This window comes from Astyanax mexicanus, chromosome 13, assembly GCF_023375975.1.
Source record: "Astyanax mexicanus isolate ESR-SI-001 chromosome 13, AstMex3_surface, whole genome shotgun sequence".
Classification (NCBI taxonomy): domain Eukaryota; kingdom Metazoa; phylum Chordata; class Actinopteri; order Characiformes; family Acestrorhamphidae; genus Astyanax; species Astyanax mexicanus.
The window spans coordinates 22,382,430-22,405,459 of NC_064420.1; the positions used below are offsets into that span (position 1 = coordinate 22,382,430).

At 36.9% G+C, this 23,030-nt stretch overlaps 1 protein-coding gene across 2 annotated transcripts in view; it reads left to right on the forward strand.

Annotated features, from left to right (window-relative positions):
* Positions 1-15,983: 15,983 nt before the first annotated feature.
* Positions 15,984-23,030, forward strand: part of LOC103041614 (inactive serine protease 35) — a 28,698-nt gene continuing 21,651 nt past the window's right edge. For both annotated transcript variants that reach the window (XR_002650938.2, XM_007237437.4), the window contains exons 1-2: positions 15,984-16,140; positions 20,888-20,994. The gene's annotated coding sequence lies outside the window, so the exon portion shown is untranslated. The remainder of the gene's footprint in view (positions 16,141-20,887; positions 20,995-23,030) is intronic.

The following is a 23,030-nucleotide window of genomic DNA, read 5'->3' on the forward strand; positions in this document are numbered from 1 at the left end:
AATTTACAAGACCAACTACCTAACCCACTCATTGGGACTTACCCTATCACTAGTGATGCCCCAACGCCAGGAGGGTGAAGACTAGCACATGCCTCCTCCGATGTGAAGTCAGCCACCTGTGCACAAAAGCATAATTTGTGGGGCACACCCTTGGGCCAGTTGCAATGCATTAAGTATAAATTTAGCATTAGGTTTCACCTGAGCACACACACAGCTCTTCACATGGTGTATGAACCACTGTGAATGCTATGGTGTTCATACTTTACGTTTTTTTTTGGTTTTGGTTTATTATAAAGTGTTATCAAATGCATTGTACCGACCTAAAAAAACTACACACAGAAGGACCTAGATTTCAGGGCTGCACTCTAGGGAACACCAGTGGTACTGCAACTGGAGTAGAGTGTGGGTCAGAGAAGCATAAACCAGACTTAAGTAAAGTTATGAGTGGATAACGTGAAATAATTGGGATAATTCTTAGAGCAGTGTGCTACTTTCCACAACTGCCTTGTGATATTTTTTCCATTTTTTTATTTTTTGCTACCAGAAGGTGAATTTCTCTTCACATTTCATGAATGTCAATTGCTGCAGTTAGGAAGGTGAGGTATCTTACTGTCATTGCAAACTTTGCACATTGCCACTTTTGTAGTTTAAAGTTGATTAGCCCTTGGGGTCCCCCCACCAGCCCGGGGTCACAGGCTGTTGCCTGCATTACGTGGTGGCAAGCAAAGTCTCTGCCTGTAATACCTAGTTCACACTACACGATTTTAGCCTGGTAGCAAAATGGCAATCAACCATTTTTTATAAGGAAAGGGGTGAATGGAGCTAAAAGCTAAAAACTTTAATTAAAAATAGTAATCAACTACTTGTTCTAAGTATTCCTTAAATTTTACAAAGTAGAATAATGTATTTTACTAAAAAAGGAAAGAAAGTTTCTATTTTTCTACAGTAAACAGGTTAAATGCAACAAAGACTCACTGCTACGTACTGGTACTGAATGCTGGTTGGTTGGTGAGCTGATGCTTGAAATACATGCAAAGGCTTAGCTGAAACATTTGCTTTTGTTCTGTGTTGAGGACATAAGTACATAGTTTAGTACATTTATAGACATTTATAAACTCTTAAATTTGCTTTATGTCTTTATATGAGTCCATTAATTTCGGACTCACTTCAAGTGGGTAATCTTCTCTTTAGCGATTCTCTGATATAGCATCGCTAGTTCTGGTGTGTCCTTGAGACAAAGTGTTTTTTTGGAGAGCAGTCAGAAGAGTCCGCGATTTTCTATGGTGAAAAACTGTGCAATTCCTCACCCTGTGTTTCCAATCAGTCATGTAATGTAAAAGCCACAACAACGGAAGCGCTTGTGGGTACTGCACAACCAGTCATGTTAGTGTGAACAGCACAAAAACCTGACAAACAAAAAGTTACACTACAAAGTGTAGTGTGAACCAAGCATAAGGTGTGAGTTGACACCTATATATAAGAAATTGTGAGCCCATTAGCCTGTCATCAATTCACCAGTTGTCTTTCCTTGGAGTAATTTTTGGTAGGTACTGGCCACTGCGTACTCGGAAACCCCAAAAGTCCTTCCCAATGTTCTAAAGATGTTCTGACCCAGTAGTCTAACCATCATACTTCAGTCCCTGTAGAATTGTCTCGGGTTCTTAACTTTGTCCACCTGCTTCCATTTCATCAACTTTAAAAATGGACTGATTAGTCACACTCACACACTTCATGTAAAGTTTTTAAAGAACCATCTATTGAAAGATTTTTAAGGAACCGAAAGTGATTTCTCTGTTACATCACCTCAGAATTACTTATATTTAGTAGTAGAGTCTATCCTGGATCTCTCACAACAGGAAATAAACTGTGTTAATCTCTGCTCCGCAGTGCTGCACCAACACAACAGAACCAAACCCAGGATAAAGTGGAACTAAGGACTTCACACTCAAATGCTCTGTGAAGGTTTGGCCATTTTACATTAAATTGTATGGGTTAACCCCTGTAAAGAAAAAGAAATAAAAGAAAATCCCACAGAACTCCCATTACACTGTGAAATCCTGGTTATTGGCAAAACGCCAGTGTGATTAACACTATTACAAACATGAAAGTATTAGGCCACTGTAAAGCTTTTCAGCCCTTGTGTAGCCCCCAGTGTTCTGGGCCCCCAAGCTGTTGCCTATCTTTGTTTGATGGCAATCAAAACCCTTATCTGTAACTTGTGAGGTGGGACCTGAGCCTCAGTGAGTCCATTAGTTTAAAAAAATAAAAGGAAATCCCATAGAACTAGATGACACTGTGAAATCCTGGATAATGGCAAAAAGCCAGTCTGATTAACACTGTTACGTATACAACTGAATTAAACCACTTAATGCAGAGTGTTATACCAGGACATTGCCCCAGATTACCTCCCCTGATTAAATAACTGCCTTGAATTTACTTGTTGTGATGTATTATGACATCTACTGCACCTGAAGGACATTTAATGAATTAAATCATGAACAGTGGTGCAATACAACTGCTTTGTGTTTTTTTACATGATAATATATTCATAGGACTTCACAAAATCATGTGACAAAATAGAAGTACAAATGCATTTTGGTTGGAAATCAAATTTGCATATGTGTAAAAAACAGCATAACAAACAGCATAAGAGGTAACTGTTTCATTTGAAGATGAAGTAGATGGAGCATATGAAAGGAAAAGGCTGAAGTATGCAGACTTGGCGTCTTATGTAAAAGAGCATAGGTGGCAACCATATTTTAGACCGGTAGAGGTAGGTGCTATGGGTTTTGTGGCAAAATCTGCCACAAGATTGCTGAGTGAATTCAAAAGGTTCAGTCAATGGTTGTGGCTAAGTAGGAGGTTAGGAGGTTAGGTGTGGAGGAGAATTTGTTTGAAGTACAACAGCAAGCTTGGAGGGGGTGGGTCTGGGTCGGCAGACTTTTCTGTTGAGCCTTCTTAGAACCAATATTATTACTTATTATAACTGATTTAGCACATTGTGAGTATCCGCTTGCAAAAGTCCAGACACATCATCCTTGACTATAGCACAGTTAAAACTGTGAGGGTGCTGCAAAAGCGGAAATGACCACAATAAAAAGGGTCAGTTAGGAAATATTTATAAAAAAAATGTAAGGACTGTTATGTTTCACTTCAAGGGAACACATTTCAGCTATTAAAGTTTGGTTAAGGGTTTAGTGCCTTTTTAACAATGTGAAGTAGGTTATGTTATGGCAGTGTTATGTTTGTATGTTGTGTTTATAAGTTGTTGGATTTTGGTTACCAAAATGTAAGAAATAGACTCAATGTTCTCCACAAAGATTACCTTGGCTATAAGAAGATTGCTGAGATACTGCACAATGGCAAAGGCCACACAGCAGTTTTCCAGAAAAGGTTTCACTTGGTACAGGATCAATCAAAGAAGTCCAAATGTTCAGCACCATATCCATAGGTTTGCTTTAAAAAACTTCTACTTCTACTTGGCCGTCATCCCAAGAGGGGCCTCTTCTGAAGCTGATGCACAAGAAAGCCTCCAAACTGTTAGCTGAGGACTAGCAGATCAAAAGCATGGATTAATAGAATCATGTCCTGTGGTCTGTTGAGACCAAGACTGAGACTTATTTGGATGAGTGTGAGGTGGCGCCCTGGTGAGGAGTACCAAGACAATTGTCCCTTGCCTATAGTCAAGCACAGTGATGGTAGCATCATGGTCTGGGGTTACATGAATGCTCATGGCACTGGGAAGAGATGAATTTAACAATTGACAGTGACATTCCGGATTGGTTTGTATTGAGTTTTTTAGGCGACAGTGAATCTACACTGATACGCAAGCTGTACACTGACTATTCAGTGTTTGTTAAATACAAATTGCCTATAATCATTTCTATAGTATTGTCCCATAAGACTAAAAATTTAAAAAATTAGCATAAATGTGATCCATGCACTCACGGTTGTTGGATACTATATATTACCCAATCAAATAACGTCAGCTGTTTAAACTGTTATAAATTAAATTAATTAATTAGACATTGTCTTGATATTTGGATAAGCAGATGTCATGACCTATGTTGATGGCCACCTCAGTGTATATCACAATACCTACATTTAAAAAGCTATTATTAAAGTTATGCGAGTTTATAGGAATGAGTAAAGGAAAGGAATCAAGAGGTAAAAGAGAGAGTGAGAGACTCAGTCTGTGTGTGTGTGTGTGTGTGTCAGGTCAGGCTAGATGTCGCCCAAAATCCATCATGAGGATCAAACCTGCGTCACTACGCTAACAGCCAATAAAGCAGGCTTACTCCAGATTACCCCTTACCATGATACTGGGACAGCGATCTGAGACTCTGTGTGTGTGTGTGTGTGTGTTTGTGTGTGTGTGTGTGTGAGAAAGAAAGAGAATCCCCCCTATACGCTTAACAGTGTGCATTAGTCCAAATAATAGCTGATTGCTAATAATGCGTGGAGTAGCAAAGGCTACAGGAGAGCAAAGCTAGTAAAGCCTGTGTCTGTAACTCAGGCTAGTCTAAAGTCTATTTAGAAATATGTTCCATTAACTGTTAGCATTATCCCTGATCAATGAAAATGTGTTTCATTTACTATTAGGAGTAGCATTATCTCTCTAGTTTTTGGGAATGTGTCTCATTAATCATTAGCATGAGCTATCTAGCTCAGATGAAGCTGCCCAAGATTTTCAGACTTCCTCTTTTTTGCTTGGCTCAGCTCATTATGCGTGTGGCAAATACTTAAAAAAATGTGTAAAAACCTATAGAACATGTTTTTTTTTTAAATTATGAGGTAAAAAAAGAACAAAATAGGTTCAAATATTAAGCAAAAACATTCGTTTTGATATGCTTGATAATTAGTTTGAGCTAAAGTGACACCTTCAACACAGATGATCATCTTCATCTGTTATGTTACTACTAATAAAATAATAATATAAAGCTTATCATTAACAAATATGTGCTTACACAAAATAAGGGGGTAAACAAATCATAAAACTGGCATTATTTTGCTTGTTGTCCAGAGTTTGCGGCAAAATAATAAAAAAATATGCCAAACATACAGGTTTTTCTCTTTGCCTTCTTTGAGACCACACACTTTCCCAGAATCCTCAGTAATCTGACGTCAGTACCACATGCTCCACTCCATCCAATCCCCAGCAGTTACTCAGGTCCAGTTTTTTTAATGTTGTTTTTTTATGTTTTATTGGTTTTAAAGTAGTTTAACTGTACAGGAAAACAGCATGTTACATAGCAACAAATCAGTCTGGTTTGACAATTCTACTGCCTTGTTCCACATTTCATAGTATTATTTATTTGTTGGGTTTAAAGAATAGGACCAGATTTTTCTTCAAACAGTTTTTCCATACAGTTTTAAAGAAGGTGGTTGTGACTTTTTTTCATGAAAGTAAAATTGTTTTCTTGGCTACTAATGCAGTCATATAGCTGATACAGTCATATTAGCTACTACTTTACTACTTTTATTATTTTTGCTGTTTGTGGAACATCTTTTACAGTCATATGAAAAAGTTTGGGCACCCCTATTAATCTTAACCATTTTTAGTTCTAAATATTTGGGTGTTTGCAACAGCCCTTTCAGTTTGATATATCTAATAACTGATGGACACAGTAATATTTCAGGATTGAAATGAGGTTTGAAAATGTGCAATATGCATTAAACCTGGCTATGAAGTTCAAAGCTCAATGAGGTTACCAAACCAATTTTGTGCTTCAGTAAGTCAGTTAAAAGTACTTAGGAGTATTCAAATCAATAAAATGATAAGGGTGCCCATACTTTTGCACCGGTCAAATTTTGGTTTAATGCATATTGCACATTTTCTGTTATATTTCAATCCTGAAATATTACTGTGTCCATCAGTTATTAGATATATCAAACTGAAATGGCTGTTGCAAACACCCAAATATTTAGAACTAAAAGTGATTAAGATTAATAGGGGTGCCCAAACTTTTCATATGACTGTACATCTAGTGAAGTAAATACTTCTCCATACTCATAGATCTCTTTTACAACCATTGTTCTTTATGGAACCAAAAGCAGTTCTTCTAAGGCATCACTCAACGAACCCTTTAAAGCACCTTTATTTATTTTTAGGAGCAGTATTAAAGATGTATTTTGATATAAAGCACAAAATAGGATAATGATTATTTAGAAAGGCTTGTCTTGGTGCTTTAAAAGCAGAAGCTCACATGAAACATTGCTGTTAGTGTTGGAGCATGAAGAGCTGTGTAGTAAGAGGAACACACACTTCCTCTTAGGTGTCAGGGTCAAGCTGCCTGGGCGGCTGTGCTGTGTCACTGAGGTCACACACCTCAGCCTCAGTAACCAAACCGCACATAGCACACTGCAGCTCTCTGCACTCCAGTTCAAACGCCCTTATACTGTGCATACAATGCATTACTAACATCAGATAATTGAAAAGACAGCAGCAAATACGGAAAACAGACTATACCTGGACTATTTTAAAAGTAGCCATTTAAACTATGTTAATATGTACTGTGCCAGCTGTTACTGTTTTTCTTTATTTCTTTATTTAATCTACATTGTAGATTAATATGGAAGACAAGAAAACAATTAAGAGACGTATGGAATTATGTAATGGATGATTTGGGATGAGCTGAAGCTTCGCAGCAACTATTCTTCAGCACCTACAGAAATTCCTTTAAGACACTGAGAAAACTACTAGGAGTGTGCAGATCTGTTCTTAAAGCTAAATGTGGCTACTTTGTCAACAAAATTATTCTAGAATGTAAAAAATAATTAAAAAAAAATTAAGAACACAGTGAATGAAAAGAGTGTGTGTCCAAAATTTCCATTGGTGCTGTGGTTAAAAGGACATCTGGCTAGAAGTGCAGAAGTAGGAAGTATGTAGACATTTTTTGAATGTGAAAGGCTTGTCTGTTGGTTTTGAAATTGAGGCAGATGGCCTAAGAGAGAATGCAAACAGATATAAGTTAGATAGACCAGGGTTTCTTAACTCAAGCCTCTACTGGTCCACAGCCCCATCCTATGGGGGAGGCAGTAATCCATACTGGGCCAGTAACAACCCATTGTGGCAGTTTCTTGGACAGGAATTAAGCCTAGTTGTAGATTATCACTTTTCATGTACAGGCGTTTTTCTCTCAAATTTTGTTCACAATTGGGTTTAAGTCTGTGTTACTGAGCACTTCTTTGCTGAGATAAACCATCCACCAGTCACAGGTGTGACATGTCAAGATGCTGATTAGACACAGTGATTATTACACAATAATAATGTGTAATAATGGGCTGGCCTCAATAAAAGGCCGCTCTAAAATGTGCAGTTTTAAAGTATTGTGAGAATCTGGGGGCAGAAAACCAGTCCCACAAGGTCCGGTTAAACTTAACAGGCCCTAAATATTCATAATTATAGTGTTGTAGATGTGAGGGTGAGGAAATGACCTTTGAGGTCTAATTTGTTAAACACTAAACGCATCATATTTAATGTAATTCAAATGACGGTTTGTATTTACAGTTGATAACATCTCTTAGGCCTTACAGCTGTACAGTATATATAAATGTGAATATCATATATTCCTGATGAAATGTTAATCATAATGGTATCTCATCCTTGCCACACAGAGCAGCTCTTTCTGCTTTTGTGCTTGCTTTGGTGTCAGACAGCTGTTATCACACATGGTTCCACCAGAAAAGTCGTAATATGTGGTGAACACAACAAGTGTAAGTTAGTTTTGAATAGTCCACAGCCAAGACTGCAGTTAGACTATGAAAAAGAAACGACTTTTTTCGTTGTTAGTTTTAGTGTTGAATTAGTTGAATGTAAGAAATGTAAGCTGCACACACCACGTTCAGTGTGTAGACATCATGGAGCAGGTTTAGAGATAAAAGTCTGAACCGAGACAAGCTCCAGAGTGCTGCAACTGCACACCGCACACCAGAGGATGTCTCTTCTGTCACTGTGTTGTCCTTTTTGGAGTTTTTCAGGCATTCAAATGAAAAAATTTGGTCAAACTTGGACTTGGACAAACTTGGACATAATTAATTAATGTTAAAAAAAGCAATGCGTTATTGATTCCAAATTAATGGCGTGTGTTAATGCTTTATCGTTAACAGCCCTAGTTAAAAGGTTTTAAGAAATCAACACAAAACCAGTTCCAGCCTGAAGATTCAGCCTGATTGAAAATTATGCTTACATTTTTAGTCTGGCAACCTATGGATTACAACCCCCTATCAACCATCTGATGGTTTGGTTTGGTTAGTTTTGGTATCACACTTGAGTATGGTGAGGGCACTGAAGAACCTGCATCCTGTCACCCTCACCTTTGTGTGCTCTGTGATTCTATCTATACTTAGTTCACATGAATTGTTTTGTAGAATGCTGTCAGTTTGTTGAGGCGCTTTTCCAGGTGTTGTGCAGAATTCTACCTCTCTGCCAGAATCTGACTTCCCTTCATGGACACAGGGGTCATGCAGCAGAATGAGAGTAACCGCTTCCCTTCAGATTCCTTTTATTTGGATTAATCTACAGTTACAGTAGATATAGGAATCACCAGCATAAGTATTTGCACCCATACGGTATGATGTGCACGTCAAGGATAGTCACATTTCAGCACAACACCAGTTCTCTCTTCCTTTCTTCAGACAACTGGACTGCAGTTTGGTAGATCTGAACTAAGACCACTTCACTATTTTGCTTCAGATCAAATGAGGTAGGTGTGAAAGCCCACTGAGATACTATGACAACAGCACAGAAATAGCATTGTGACCAATTGGAACAGGATAGCATCCACCTAACAATGTCATTACCACCTAGAAACAACCCCATAGAAACCCATAGAATAACCTTAGCAACAACCTGAGCATTACTTAAGCTAAACAAGCAATGCATCCCATTGCTGTCCAGTGACAAACATGTATCTCCAAAACAACAAAGCAACTTTTAACAAAAAAAATAAAACCTTCTTAACTTTTAACAAATGTCAATGTAAAAAGAGTTCATTTCAGGTAATTTGGGAGGATTTCCAATCGTCCATTCATCAAGAAGTTTCTCACAGTGTCATGGACACCAAGTTTGTTTAAATTATGTAGCAAACTTAAAATCGACACATATATAAAGTGATTTACTTTTCATTGGACAGAAATTATTTTTGGCCTTTGCTGACACACTCATATCCAACTTCTCATGTAAAGTTGAAATTAAGTTACATCAGATACCCTCTGCATGTTTTTTGTGGTTACTGTTCATTACTTGTCAAGTGGTTAACATCCGAAAGCAGATAATGTACAAACTCACAGGCACGTACACAGAGCACCACGTACACAACACACAGGATGCTTCAGCAGATCATCAACAACAAGTTCTTTAGTGGGACTTTGTGATGTCCTTCTCCTTATAGGTTATCTGACCGTACATTATCTTAGCTGATTTACAGCTCTGGTAAAAAATTGACATAAAAAAGACATCATTTCATTTTCTGAATTAGTTTCTCTGATTTTGCTATTTATAGGTGTATGTTTGTGTAAAATGAACATGAGTCCAGAAATCAATCTGTTTTTTAATCACAGTTTTTGTGCATCTTGGCATGTTCTCCTCCACCACTACACACTGCTTTTGGATAACTTTGTGCTATTTCTGGTGCAAAAAGTCAAGCAGTTCAGGTTGGTTTGATGGTTGTGATCATCCATCTTCTTCTTGATTATGTTTTCAATTTGGTAAAATCTCAAAGAAACTCATTATTTTTAAGTAGTCTAATTTTTTCCCCAGAGCTGTATATTCAAGTCTCGAGAAGATAAAAGCAGTGGATAATTGGATGATACAAGGATGAAGTGCACATAAAAGAGAATGAAAGCTTATATACCATCAAACATCACCCTGCTTTCATAGTATTTGAACATGCTAAGGGCTCTTCATAGGCCTTTCAAAGTGTATACACACAAGAACACTGTATTTGCTTAAATGGCACATTATAATCTCAAGCTTAATCTTTGAGAGAATGAGTGAAGAAAATAGTTGTGAGTGTGTGGGGGGGGGTGGTAAGGGGTTTTTTGTATCAGTAGTGGCATCAGTTCACACAGAATACACAACAACTCTTAAAACAGCGACCATGTTTGAGTGGCAACAAAATAACTCTAAACAGCGTGTGAAATCTTAGTGATTGTATTCATATATGGATTTATATGTGCTTTATATAGCAAAATCTTTATTCTGAGACTGTAAACCTATGAAAACATTCTGCAAATTTAAACTTATTTCCAGATGTTTTACTCAAGGTCATTTTATTCACTGAAAGTGTTTTATCCCATTAGCAGATCACAGTTTAATGAGAGTGTGTTGTTATATGTGATGCTAATCCTTAGCCTTGTAGTTCAGGTGCTAAAACTTTTAGTTAACTAAAGTTAACTAAAGTTTTCCCTCTTGTAAATATGACCTGTTAAGCAGTCTGTTACAAATTGATGAATTGCTTAAGGACAATATTATGCATCTGCAATGAATTTATGCTGTAGCATCTGCATACGCTACGTGTAGCCACGTACCCTACAGCATTATCCTGTTCTTTTTTACTACATTTCCTCACTAAAGATTTCTACAGATACATTTTCAAGTTCTCTTCACTACAAGTATCTGGTGGCTTGTAATCAATTTCTTCTCAACACAAGATTTCTAGTGTTAGAAATCTTTCTGGTTCTCTTTACCACAAGGACAAGTACAAGTGTGGTACTTTCTCAAGTTTCAATCAGTACATGTTCTTTTTATGTTCTACTTTTCTCACCAATTTTGCTACTATGCTGATTACCCCACTCAGCTGGACTCCCACACCCCAATGTCAGGAGACGGAAGACTAGCACATGTAAAGCCAACCACTGGCTCTTTTTTCCAAACTGCTACGTATGTAGCATTAACGAGTAGCCAGCATGTTTAGAGAAAAGCACCCGTTAGCTCTGATACATTGGCCAAAATTAACTTTGGGAGTGAGCATGATCTACCCGCCCCCGAGAGAGCATGGGCAATTTTGCTCTGGCTGCCGATGGCAAGCAACATAATCGGGATTCGAATCAGCAATCCTTAGGTCAAAGTGGTAGCAGCCATAGTGGTAGTTCCCTTGATAATTCACCAGGTTTACTTGCTCCATTATCCCTGCTTAGTGCACTACAGAGGTCAAGACAGTTCCACAGTGAACATACGTTCATAATAAACTTTAAAGCTGTAAGATAAGTATTATTTTAGTGTTTTTTTGCATTTCCAACAGACAGAACAGACAGAGCTCTGTCAGTGTATAAACACTTGACATATTGTAACTAGGCTGGAGGCAGAATGAGGTAGAAGTCCACAGTAAACACGCTTACCAAACTACCTCCTGCCTGGGGAAACTGAGAGCTCTCAAGCCAAGTGCTCAAATGCCTTTAAAAAAACTCACACTAATTTTGGATCTTAATTTATCACATTACACACCGATATTGTGATATGCAACAGCGTTATATTACGTCAAAATTTAATGACGAGTTAATGTACTGTATTTTCCGCACTATAAGGTGCATCTAAAATCCTTTAATTTTCCCAAAAATCATCAGTCCACCTAATGTATTATGTATGTATTTTAACAGTCTTAGCATTAGCCGCTAACCACACTAAGCACTAGCTCTTTTGCCATTTAGAGATTAGTATTATCAGCCTGTGGCCTGCCACTAACCCCAGCTAGCACTAATGGAGCAGCATTAGCCAGTAACCGCTAGCTCTTTTGCTGTTCAGAGGTAAGTATTATTGGACTGTAGCCTGCTGCTAACATCGCCTAACACTACTGGAGCAGCGTTAGCATTAGCCGCTAACTGCACTAGGCTCTAGCTCTTTCGCTATTCAGAGGCAAGTATATCATACCTGTCAATTTTTAGATTTAAAAATAAGGGATATTTTCCTCTGTCCGCTTAAAGTCGTCCCACCAGCCCAACGAAGGTTCAGTATCCCTTCCATTTTAAGACAGGTATTTTTAAGCAGCTATCAGACAAATCTCATCACAGTTTACATGATTAGCCTACCGTTACCTTTCTTTTAGAAAAATCGCTGTATATCCAGATCTGTTTTAACATCAGCTGCTCCAACTAGCTGCCTGAACTCACAGCGAAGAGGGGCTTCCCCACACTGACCCCCCTTTGCAAGCTGATTGGCTGTTTCTCCTGAAAGGCGGGACTTTCTCTTTGATCCGGCTCCACGATTGGTTAGGAGACACAGAGCGGTCAGTGCCCTGTCTCTATATCTTTTTATTTTAATATAATACGGGAAATTTACGGGAAAATACTAAAACGGGAGGACGGCGGGAAAGAGGAGTAAAATCCGGTAGTTTCCCGGCCAAAACGGGAGACTTGACAGGTATGAAGTATATTGGACTCTAGCCTGTGTGTTACCAATAGCTAATATCACCCTGGCTTACCAGAACACATAGGATTCCGCAGTTAGCGATTAATGCTAATGCTCCAGTCTTAGTGCTGGAGGAATGTGAGAATCCAAGCTTACTGTAAATACACGAAAGTGCTTTACCTTTCTACTGCTGAAGAAAAACATTTTGACACCCCTGTCTGTTCCTTTGCATAGAAGTTGCATAATGCGGTTTATAATCCAGTGCGCCTTATGTATAAAAATAGACCAGAAAATAGACGTCTATTGCCCCTTATAATACAGTGCGCATATTAGTGTGAAAAATACAGAAGCTGTAGAGGGTGAAGTGGTCACAGTGATGGGTGTGAGATGACCACACCTTCAAGGGAAACATAAACAAGTTTGCTGTGTTGTAGGTTTGGGCTTGATGTTTGCAGTTTGACACTAATATGGATTAAGCCTCAGGCCCCAAAACACCTCTAAAACTGATAGTATGATAAACATGAGTATAGTTAAGGGGTTTACTCAACTTTTGGAGACCCCTTGTGAGAATTTGCTGTTAAGCAGGTTGCCATGGTGACAAGGAAAGGAAGTGAAATGGCTTTGGCGGTTCTGCTGAGTTAGCATGTTCTCACTCATTTCCTGTAAAGTGGTTTAATACACTCACTGACACATACAGAACTCAACAACACCCCCCCCCCACACACACACACACACACCCCACACACTCACAAAACAGTCAAAATACACTGATGCTGCACTGTATCTCTGAACTTATCAGTAAAAGTAAAACAGCATTCATTAACATCCAAAGGTTTTATTATAATATAATAAAATCCATTAAGATGGGTGACTGATGGTGCATTAAAGTAAATATAAATCTATTAATGTACTCATGCATTCATGCACACATACAATACAACATTCCACACGAGTACATTATTACTGCATCTAAACCATGACCTACACCTGCCACCTACTGGAAAGAAAGGGCATTGCTTAATTACATCAACAATACAGTACTGGAATTTATATTGCTGCTTTTTAATTATTAAAAACTTGCATTTCCATTTTTGTCCATTTTTAGGTTTTTTTTTAATATAATTTAAACTCTGCAGCTGCTATGTACACTGAGTAATTCTGAATTAATAATAATAATAAAAAAAGCTCAAAAAATAATTAATAAATAAAATCTTTTTTTTACGTCTGTTCAAAAGTTAAGACATAAATATACTCTGCAATCCTGTGTATTTTAACACCTAATTTTATCTATCAAACTATTTTTTTTTCTTTTTGGTGAATCCATAAAGTCAAGTATTTTGAAGCACCAGTGTCTATGCCTATTCAAACTTTATATGTTATATTGTTTATAAAATATAAACATATACTTAATTGGTAATTATAATATATGAAAATGTATGTATTAAAATAAATAATAAATAACATAGTAATAAAATAAAACTTTAAAAGTGGACATAATTTGTGTGTTGTTAACATTATTTATAATAAAAACCAACTTATTCTGTAATAATATAAAATGGTGTGTAATGTTGTGTCCTATTACATCAGCAGGTGGCCTGTAATGAATGTAATGTGGTTTCTTGCCCCATTTCTTGAAGCGGTGGTAAGATGACAGAATGTGAGAAAGTACTTAAAAAGACAAGGTGTACGCCATATATTTTTGTATATTATAATATGTGCAATCTATGTATTACCATATTTTAAATGTATGTATGATGATTTTTTATCTACCCAGTTTAGAGAAGTTTGTTTAGCAAGAAAACTGAATGAGACGGCTGAAATAGCTATGAATTTTGGTCAGAGTGGAGTTTATCCACTAGAGGTCAGTAAACAATCCTGGTATTTTAAACCTAAACCAGAGGAATAAAACATTCAAAAACAATACAGCATTTAAGATATTTTAATAATGTATGAGTGGCCCTTGCTTTCTGTCCAGTCAAAAAGGGTCCTGTTATAAAGCACATTTTATGCCACACCAACTAGACAGTGTTCTAAAGTGGATAAATGTGATGCAGTGCTGTATAGGACTCTCTCACAATAGAAAAGACTGTACTTTACCATCATGCTGGTAAAAGAAAATTGCTGTCAAAAATCCCCATTGTTAAAGTTGTATCTATTCCATCCATTTTAGGTTTTTCTTGTCATGCATTTAGTACCTTTTTAATAACTCCTTATATTTAATGTACAAAATATAAAAGTAAAATATATCCAGCATGGTATTGTTGAATTTTTTCATGACTGAATGATGGAACAGTAGTAATATTTATAGGGTCTTAGTTACCTGGTGATCTAAAAATTATCTTTTTTTTTCCATCAATAAATGCAATGTTTATAGGGACGAGCAGATTGATAGTAAGGTATGAGACCTGTATTGAAGTACTTGGTAAAATAACGTAGACACAAAATGTTTATTAATAACAGAATCTGAAGGTTGAGATACGGTAGGGTTATGGCTAGCTTGTGAAGACCACAACATTAAGAGGACAAAATAACATACAAATATATATAACATTTTTAAAGCCCCAGATCAGAAACCAAGTTTCCACTCAAGAGGATCTAACAGGAAACTTATATACAGGAGGGAGGAACCAGGATTCCTGTAGAAAAATAACAGGAAAGACAAAGAAAAAGAAAAAGCAAGAGACCACAAGCAAAATGTCCACCTAAATCTGTAAATCTAAAAATAAGCACAGATACCCCACTGTTTTAAGCAGACCAGGCCCCCATTCCCTCTGTAAGAAAAGAGTCATAATCAACTTAAACTTTAATCATCCTCACAGTCTAGCTTGCTAACATAATATAGCACCTAACAATTGGGAGGTTATACACAAGGTCTCTTGCTTTTTCTTTTTCTTTGTCTTTCCTGTTATTTTTCTACAGGAATCCTGGTTCCTCCCTCCTGTATATAAGTTTCCTGTACACTAGTACTCTTCTCTTACACTCATTCATATTTAAATCCACGACTAAGTTACAACTAACAGAAACATCAAACACCTAACCTTCCTTTTTACCTACACAATGATCACTAATCACAATGTAGCAAGCTCTTCACAGGGGTCATCGGGTAGGCACCGTCCTTCATTAGTGTTTCGCTGAATTAGGCTTACAACCCCTCCGGAAGGCTCAGCAGTGAAGTCTGGCGTCCCAGACATAAGATATCACAGGATTTTACCCACAACCTTAATATTCAAGCTCTGCACCTGCTCTCCATTGTGCTGTGCATTACATTGCACACAATCTATCTATCCATCTATGCATCTTTCTCTGTATCTATGTAACATAATACAGAATGATGACAAAATCCTGTACGTATCAACTAGCGTTTTACATCCAGCCCAGCCATTTCCTTTCCTCTATACTCTACTCACCCACTCATTCACATTTACCTCTGCAAAAATTACAAGATCCTATACCTAACAACTAACATAAGGCTGTTTATGATCCAATAAGAAAACACAATTTAACGCAAACATCAAAGACTTAACCTTCCCTTTAGCCGTACACTAATTACCTACTATGCAGTAACCACACAATAACCCCTTAACACAGCTGCCTGATCAGCTGGTCACGTGACTGACTGTGTCGCGCGCAGCACGAGCGCAGTGTGGCTACAGCGGGAGAGGAAGAGAAAACATTACTGTGAAGTTTAAGTTCTGTCCAAGCTTAAAACACTCATTAACCCTGTACAGACGGAGAGAGCGCCCCAGTATCAGTTAAAGAAGCCGAATTCAGCACAACAACCACCGGGACTAAAGGTAAATCAGGAAACTTGTTGGAGACTACATATTGAGAGAAATGCTCCAACTGTCTACTGTCTATTATTATTTAACTTTCCAGATTGAATTCCTGTATTTTAACCCAGAACAGCCAATAGATACCTACTGTATGTCACAGAGCCTTTAAAAAAGTTCGTTACAGCACTCTATTCAGTCCCTAAATAATGTGTGTTTGTTCATCTGGTATTATCTACAGAATGTAAGATTGCTGGGTTACTGCTGAAGATAATACAACAAATTATTCATTTTTGTGACATTAATGTACCCACAGAAGAAAAATAAATAAAATCAATGAGCTGCTCACTGAATTAATCTTTTAATTTTGAATTTGACACCAATAATATTTAGAAATGGTTCTGGGCTTATATTGGTTAAGTCTTATGTGTTTTAGAGAATGTAACTAAAACCTATTAGGAATAAGGTTACATTATCTAGTAAATAGATAAGGAGCAAAGTAATTACAATTTAATTTAAGTACTAAGTAATCAGTAATGGATTACTTTATTGAAGGATCCTCCTCAACACTGTGTTTACAAGTAAAATAATTCAATGAAACACGTTTTGCAGTTTATGAAATCTTTATATATATATATATATATATATATATATATATATATATATATATATATATATATATATATATATGCTTATATGAATGTATACATGGCATGCCTTTTTGAAAATAATATATTTTCAGTGGAAATATTTTTGTATGTGTTTGATTTATTAATTTTCTATGGTAGCACACATTTAACTGTACAAGCATGGTGGTGGTAGCAAAATGTTCTGGGCCTGTTTTGAAACTGGTAATGAACGGATTAATGAAGAACGAGCCTCCAAGTGTATTTTTCTCTGACTACTCCTTTTTTTACTTGTCCTTATACCCCAGATTAATTTGACAGAACCAAAATATGTTTGGCTTTTCTGCAAACTGACTACAATACCTGCGTTTTTACTCTGTTGTCACTAGAGGGAGATATCATACAGATTTCTCTTATTCTAAGCATTTGGAGAGCGTATTCAATTCTGAGTGGTTCTCAAAATTATTCAACATTTCAAAAGGCCAACACAATTTACTAAGATGTAAAATCTGAGAGTCTGTAACTCCACCTTGATAGCATAATATCTGCACTTCATTTGTTAACATTTGTACGCAGTATAATCTGACTGAAGCTCCATCTCAAAACCTAATACATATAGGACTTTAATAAAAATGAAAACATGAATTTGTCAGTTTTGTGGACCCCTACCTAACCACTGTGTATAAAGGTGTGTCCACAAAATTTAAAGGATGAGTGTACCATCATGGCCGAAAGTGTTGACACCCCTAACATTTCTGTCAGAATATTATTGCAATAGCTTATTTCTTTGTGTATATTGGCACAACACAAAAAAGACAAACATTACATAATTTCACACAAAACTCAAAGATTTTCACCTTTTCAAAATTGTGGAAAAATCACCTGTGGCAAGTAACAGGAGTGGGCAATATAAAAAAATCACACCTAAAACCAGAGAAAAAAGAGAGAAGTAGACTTAATCTTTGCATTGTTTGTGTGCCACACTAAGCATAGAGAACAGAAAGAGGAGAAGAGAACTGTTGGAGGACTTCAGTTTCATAACTGTGGAAAAATATGAACAATTTTAGCAATACAAGTCTATCTCCTGAGATCTTGATGTTCCTTTGTTCATGGTGCGCAACATAATCAAGATGTTCACAGCCCATGGCACTGTAGCTTATCTCCCTGGATGTGGACAAAGTAAAAAAATATGAAAGGTTGCAATCCAGGATAGACTGCATGGTGGATAAGCAGCCCCAATCAAGTCCCAAAGAAATGTAAGATGTCCTGCAGGCTCAGGGCGCATCAGTGTCAGCTCAAATTACTATAAAAAAGCTAGACTGAGAAAATGTATGTGAGTGAGCCAAAATCATTCTGGGAAAATGTCTTGCGGACAATTGAGATCTAGATAGAGCTTATTGGTAAGGCATATAATTCTACTGTTTACCAAAAAGAGAGGCCTACGATGAAAACATGACTCCAAACATACTGAGAAAGCATCTAAAAATGAATGGAAACAAAACTTTGGTGAGTTCTGGAATGGCCAGCAATCAGTTCAGATCTAAATCCCATTGAACACCCATGTAGAGATCTTGAAATTGCTGTTGGGAAAAGGTGTCCTGTAAATTCACGACACCTGTTTGCAAAACAAGACTGATCCAAAATTTCAGTTGAGAGGCATCAAAAGCTTGTTAATGGTTATAGGAAGAGATTGATTTCAGTTATTGTTTTAAAGTGTGTGCAACCAAATTTTAAGTTGAGGGTGTCAATAATTTTGCCTGGCCCATTTTTGGAGTTGATAAGATAAGATAAGATTATATATATATATATATATATATATATATATATATATATATATATATATATATAAAATTATCTACAACTATCTAAGTGCAAGGCATAGACATTCCTGTGGAAATAGTGTTTTTAAATAAATTATTTTACTACCTATTTACTGTATTTTTGAATGCATTAAATTGCAGAGACTGTGAGGTTCTCACATGGTAGCTGTCTAACTGTATAATTAGCCATAACTCACGCCTGCTTGGGGTCATGAAATGCCTCTTTGTTCCGGATCTCTGACATATGGGACATCTAATCACATCATAACGCTGCCAAACATACAGTACACACCCTGCTCAGAGGGAGGCTTGAATTTATACATATACAATCTCCCTCGCTCATTTTATCCCTCACTCTTTTAAGTGCACTCCACTTTCCCACATCACTCTGAGAGCGCTGTGAGATCTGAGAGGTCATATACTCCACATTATCCAGCCCAACATGAACATTACCTCATTCACACCCGCAACACTGCGTCCAGAGCGGCCTGTTCACATTACTGTTCACATTACCGTTCTGGATCTGGAATTTATTAAGAGGACCCGGAGGAGTCTGTCACTTCCCTCTGCCCACAATCAGTGTTTATCTACATACTTCTCTATATTAAAAGCTGTGGTTTACTCTGGAGAGTGAACTGAGTGGCGTCTCTGTCACTCAGACGGTCAGTCAGAAGCTGAGGGATCCTCGAGCTGCAATGAATGACCATCAGTCTCTTATTTAATTAAGTTTCTGTGTTTTTGTAAAGTCATGGGATATCAGCGTGTAAAAGGATTATGGAGTGTTACCTCAGGAAACCTGGTCTTGGGAAGGTCCAAACCTGTATAAGTTGTAAGGTGTTATCATGTAAGAGAGCAATGAACACATTGCTCATGGCAAGGAAACACAAATTTTTTCACACCTGCCTTATTTGATCCAGATTTTCTGACTTTTTTAGTTTGGTCCCAGCCATAGACTGTGTATAGCTTTGACACTACTGTATTTTTGATTTGATTAGCTTCTACTTTACTCCATTCATTACATTTAGTTTTGTTGGATTCTATGTCTATTCTATGTCTATATGATTTTAAAGTAATTGCATCATATATTTTTCATATATTCTTAATTGTACCACTATAATAAATAAATGCCTTAAAAGTCATGAATAACCAGTTAAAATATAACTGTCATACCATTACCTGTTACAGTCCTGAAGATGGCAGCTGGCATGTTGAAAATGTAAAGGCAAATAATAAAGAATGTCAATTTAATAATTTATTATGTGAATGTACACCAGACAAGACATTGGCAAATATGATTACATGACAGTTTAATGCTGACTAATAAAAAAAAGACAAAGGTTTGACAGATTAAATGAATATGGATCACTATTTGGCAAATAGCATGCCATGGTTTCTCTCTCTATTTGTATGCTTCATCTGGTTATTAATGATTTTAAAGTATTTATAACCTGGCTAATAACATTAATAAATCCCTTTATAAACCATTAATAAATGTATTTTTATGGTAGCCTTATTTTAAACAGGTATCTTACTGTATAATTATTTTCTGTTTGTTCTATTCATTTTTCTTATTCTAAATATTGTAAAAAATATTAAAAAAAATTGTATGACTGTACTATTTTTTCTTTTTTGTTATATTCAGTTTTATTATTTTCTATTAGTTTATGTTATTCAATTAAATGCTACTAAAACTATTCAGTACTTTTTGCATTTTTATTCCTTTTTACTATTGTATATCATTCTATTCTATTCTGTATCCCTAAATTTAATCCTATTCTACCAAATTATGATGTATTGGGTTCTATTGTATAATTTTCTGTTGTATGTTATTCTGTTCTGTGTTGTTATAATTTCCCTCTCCAGTCTCCTCCACTGTCTCCTCCAGGGTCTGATTTGTTTTATAGTATTCCACTGTGGGATGTTGTATTTGCCTCTATTCTACTTTATTCCTCTGCACTCTCTTCTTATCAGATGTGTGTTTAGTCTGACGGGTTAAATCACAGCAGAGAACAGAGGGTGTGTTAACGGGCCGCTCAGGCCGTATTGATGATGACAGTCCTCCAACACTCTTGTTTGTGTTATGGTTTGGATGGCTGCTCTCATGGCCAAACTCCCTCTTTGTGTTTGTACATGTGTGGACGCTGCGGTCAGAGATGTTCTGACCATCGCTGTGACCACTACACAAACACCACAGAGCACAGACAACAAGCCCAGTCTGTATTCCTGTCCGGACTGAGCTTTGATTTATGATCGGAGAGTAAACCTTTTCTTGCACATAAATGAATAAACACATTCTGATCAGATTTATTTATTTTTTATGTATAGTGTATGAAGGCTGTGAAGAAGATGCTGGACGAGTGCAGAATGACGGAGAGAGCAGTAGATGAGGTGAAACTGGGCCAGTAGAACAGTAGCAGCAGTATACTAATGAGGTCAGTATCAATGTTATGTGTATTTTGTGTCCAAAGCATCGTTGTTTTAATAGAAACACTGTATAACAATACATTTTTCAAGATTTAGTCTAAACGAATACATTGTTACAAATATAGAGAGACTTCTCTTTAGATAACCTTTTATATATTTTGTAAAGTTTTTTTGTGATGTGGGGTGTTTGTTTTTTTTGTCAAATGTGCAGTGCTGACTAGTTAAGTTTAATGATTCTTTGAGGTGTTGTCACTGTCACTGCAAAATATTAAGGTAAGTAATTTAATTTCAGAAAATCAAAATGTTTCTTAGAAACAGAACAAGGCTAACATGAACAGTTTAAGCCCCTATTTTAGAAATCTCCAGGCAAGCTGTCAACCTTGCAAAACAACAAAACAGCCTGCACGGTACGGATTGCTATTTTACCGGCGCAGCACTTCTGCACATCTCAAAAGAGGAAACTGACCTGCTTGTTCAAGTCAAGTAAAGTCAAGAGGCTTTTATTGTCATTCCATCTGAGAACAAGAACACAGTGCAATGAAATTACATTCCTCCAGAAAGTGTACTAGTGCAACATGGAACCAACAGAACAATGTAGACAACAAAGTGCAAATGCGCAACAAATTTTGTAAAATAGAACTAAAACACTACAATGAGTACAGTAAATACTGAGGACAATGGGAATTTAACATACAGAACATTGCAGTACTGGCATAGTACAGTCTAAAGAATAAGGTGCATAGATATGTAACATACTGTAACATATAGGTTATACATGATCACAGCATTTACTGGTGACTGCCCGGCGGTGGTGAACACAATTCACACTGAAGAATACAGTATTCGATGGTTCTCGCTGCAAATAAACCTTCCTAGTGCCAGAACCTACTTTTGTCGGTGGAAAAACTGCGAATGGTTCAAAATTAGGTTCACAAACCAGAACGATGCCGGTTACATGCTGGTGGAAACAATGGGGCTATCAATGGGGTGGGGTGTAAGACCCGAACATGAGCTGTAAGGATTCCTGATGTTCCTGAGGTTGGTGAGTGGGTGAGAGAGTGGATGTGTTGTTTTGATGTAATTTGGGACTAAAATGTGTTATTTTGGTGTCAGGCTGATTGACGGGCATCAGTTTACCAGGTGTTTTAAGGTAACCCAAAGTTTCCGCACTTTGAAGTCTGGGCCAAACCTCCAGTCTGTATATAGAGCACTGGTGTTAGACTGGTTTGGGGTTTCACACACACACAAATTCATGTTTGTCCACACTGCGTCCAACAGGCATGTGTAGTTATGTATGTCAGTATGTTCACTATCAAGAATTTAGTATTCAATTCAGCTATGATTGAATGATGAATGTTTTAAAATAGTTAAAAATGAACTATTCATTGTCTACAATGTATTATTTACTATGCACTAAAAAGTATATACAGTGAGTCCAAGAAGTATTTGATCCCTTGTTGATTTTCTTCGTTGGCCCACTAATAAAGACATGATCATTCTATACTTTTAATGGTAGATGTATTCTTACATGGAGAGACAGAATATTAAAAAGAAAATCCAGAAAATAAATCTAAGGAATATATATTAATTGATTTGTATTTCATGGAGTGAAATAAGTATTTGATCCCTTAGTATTCATTAGCAGTTCTGGCTTTTACAGACCAGTTAGACACTCCCAATCAACTTGTTACCTGACCTGAAGCCACCTGTTCTCACTAATCACTTGTGTGAAAAACACCTGTCCACAGAATCAGACAGATCACACAGATTTCAAGTCTCCAACATGGGTAAAACCAAAGAGCTGTCACAGGACCTCAGAGTCAGAATTGTTGACCTTCACAAAGCTGGAATGGGCTACAAAAAGATTAGTAAGGTGTTGGATGTGAAAGTAACAACTATTGGTGCAATTATCAGAAAGTTTAAAGAGTATAACATGACAATCAACAGACCTCGGCCCGGTGCTCCAAAGAAGATTTCGCCTCGTGGGGTGGCAATGATGCTGAGAACGGTCAGAAATTGTCCTGCAACCACTCGGCAGGAGTTA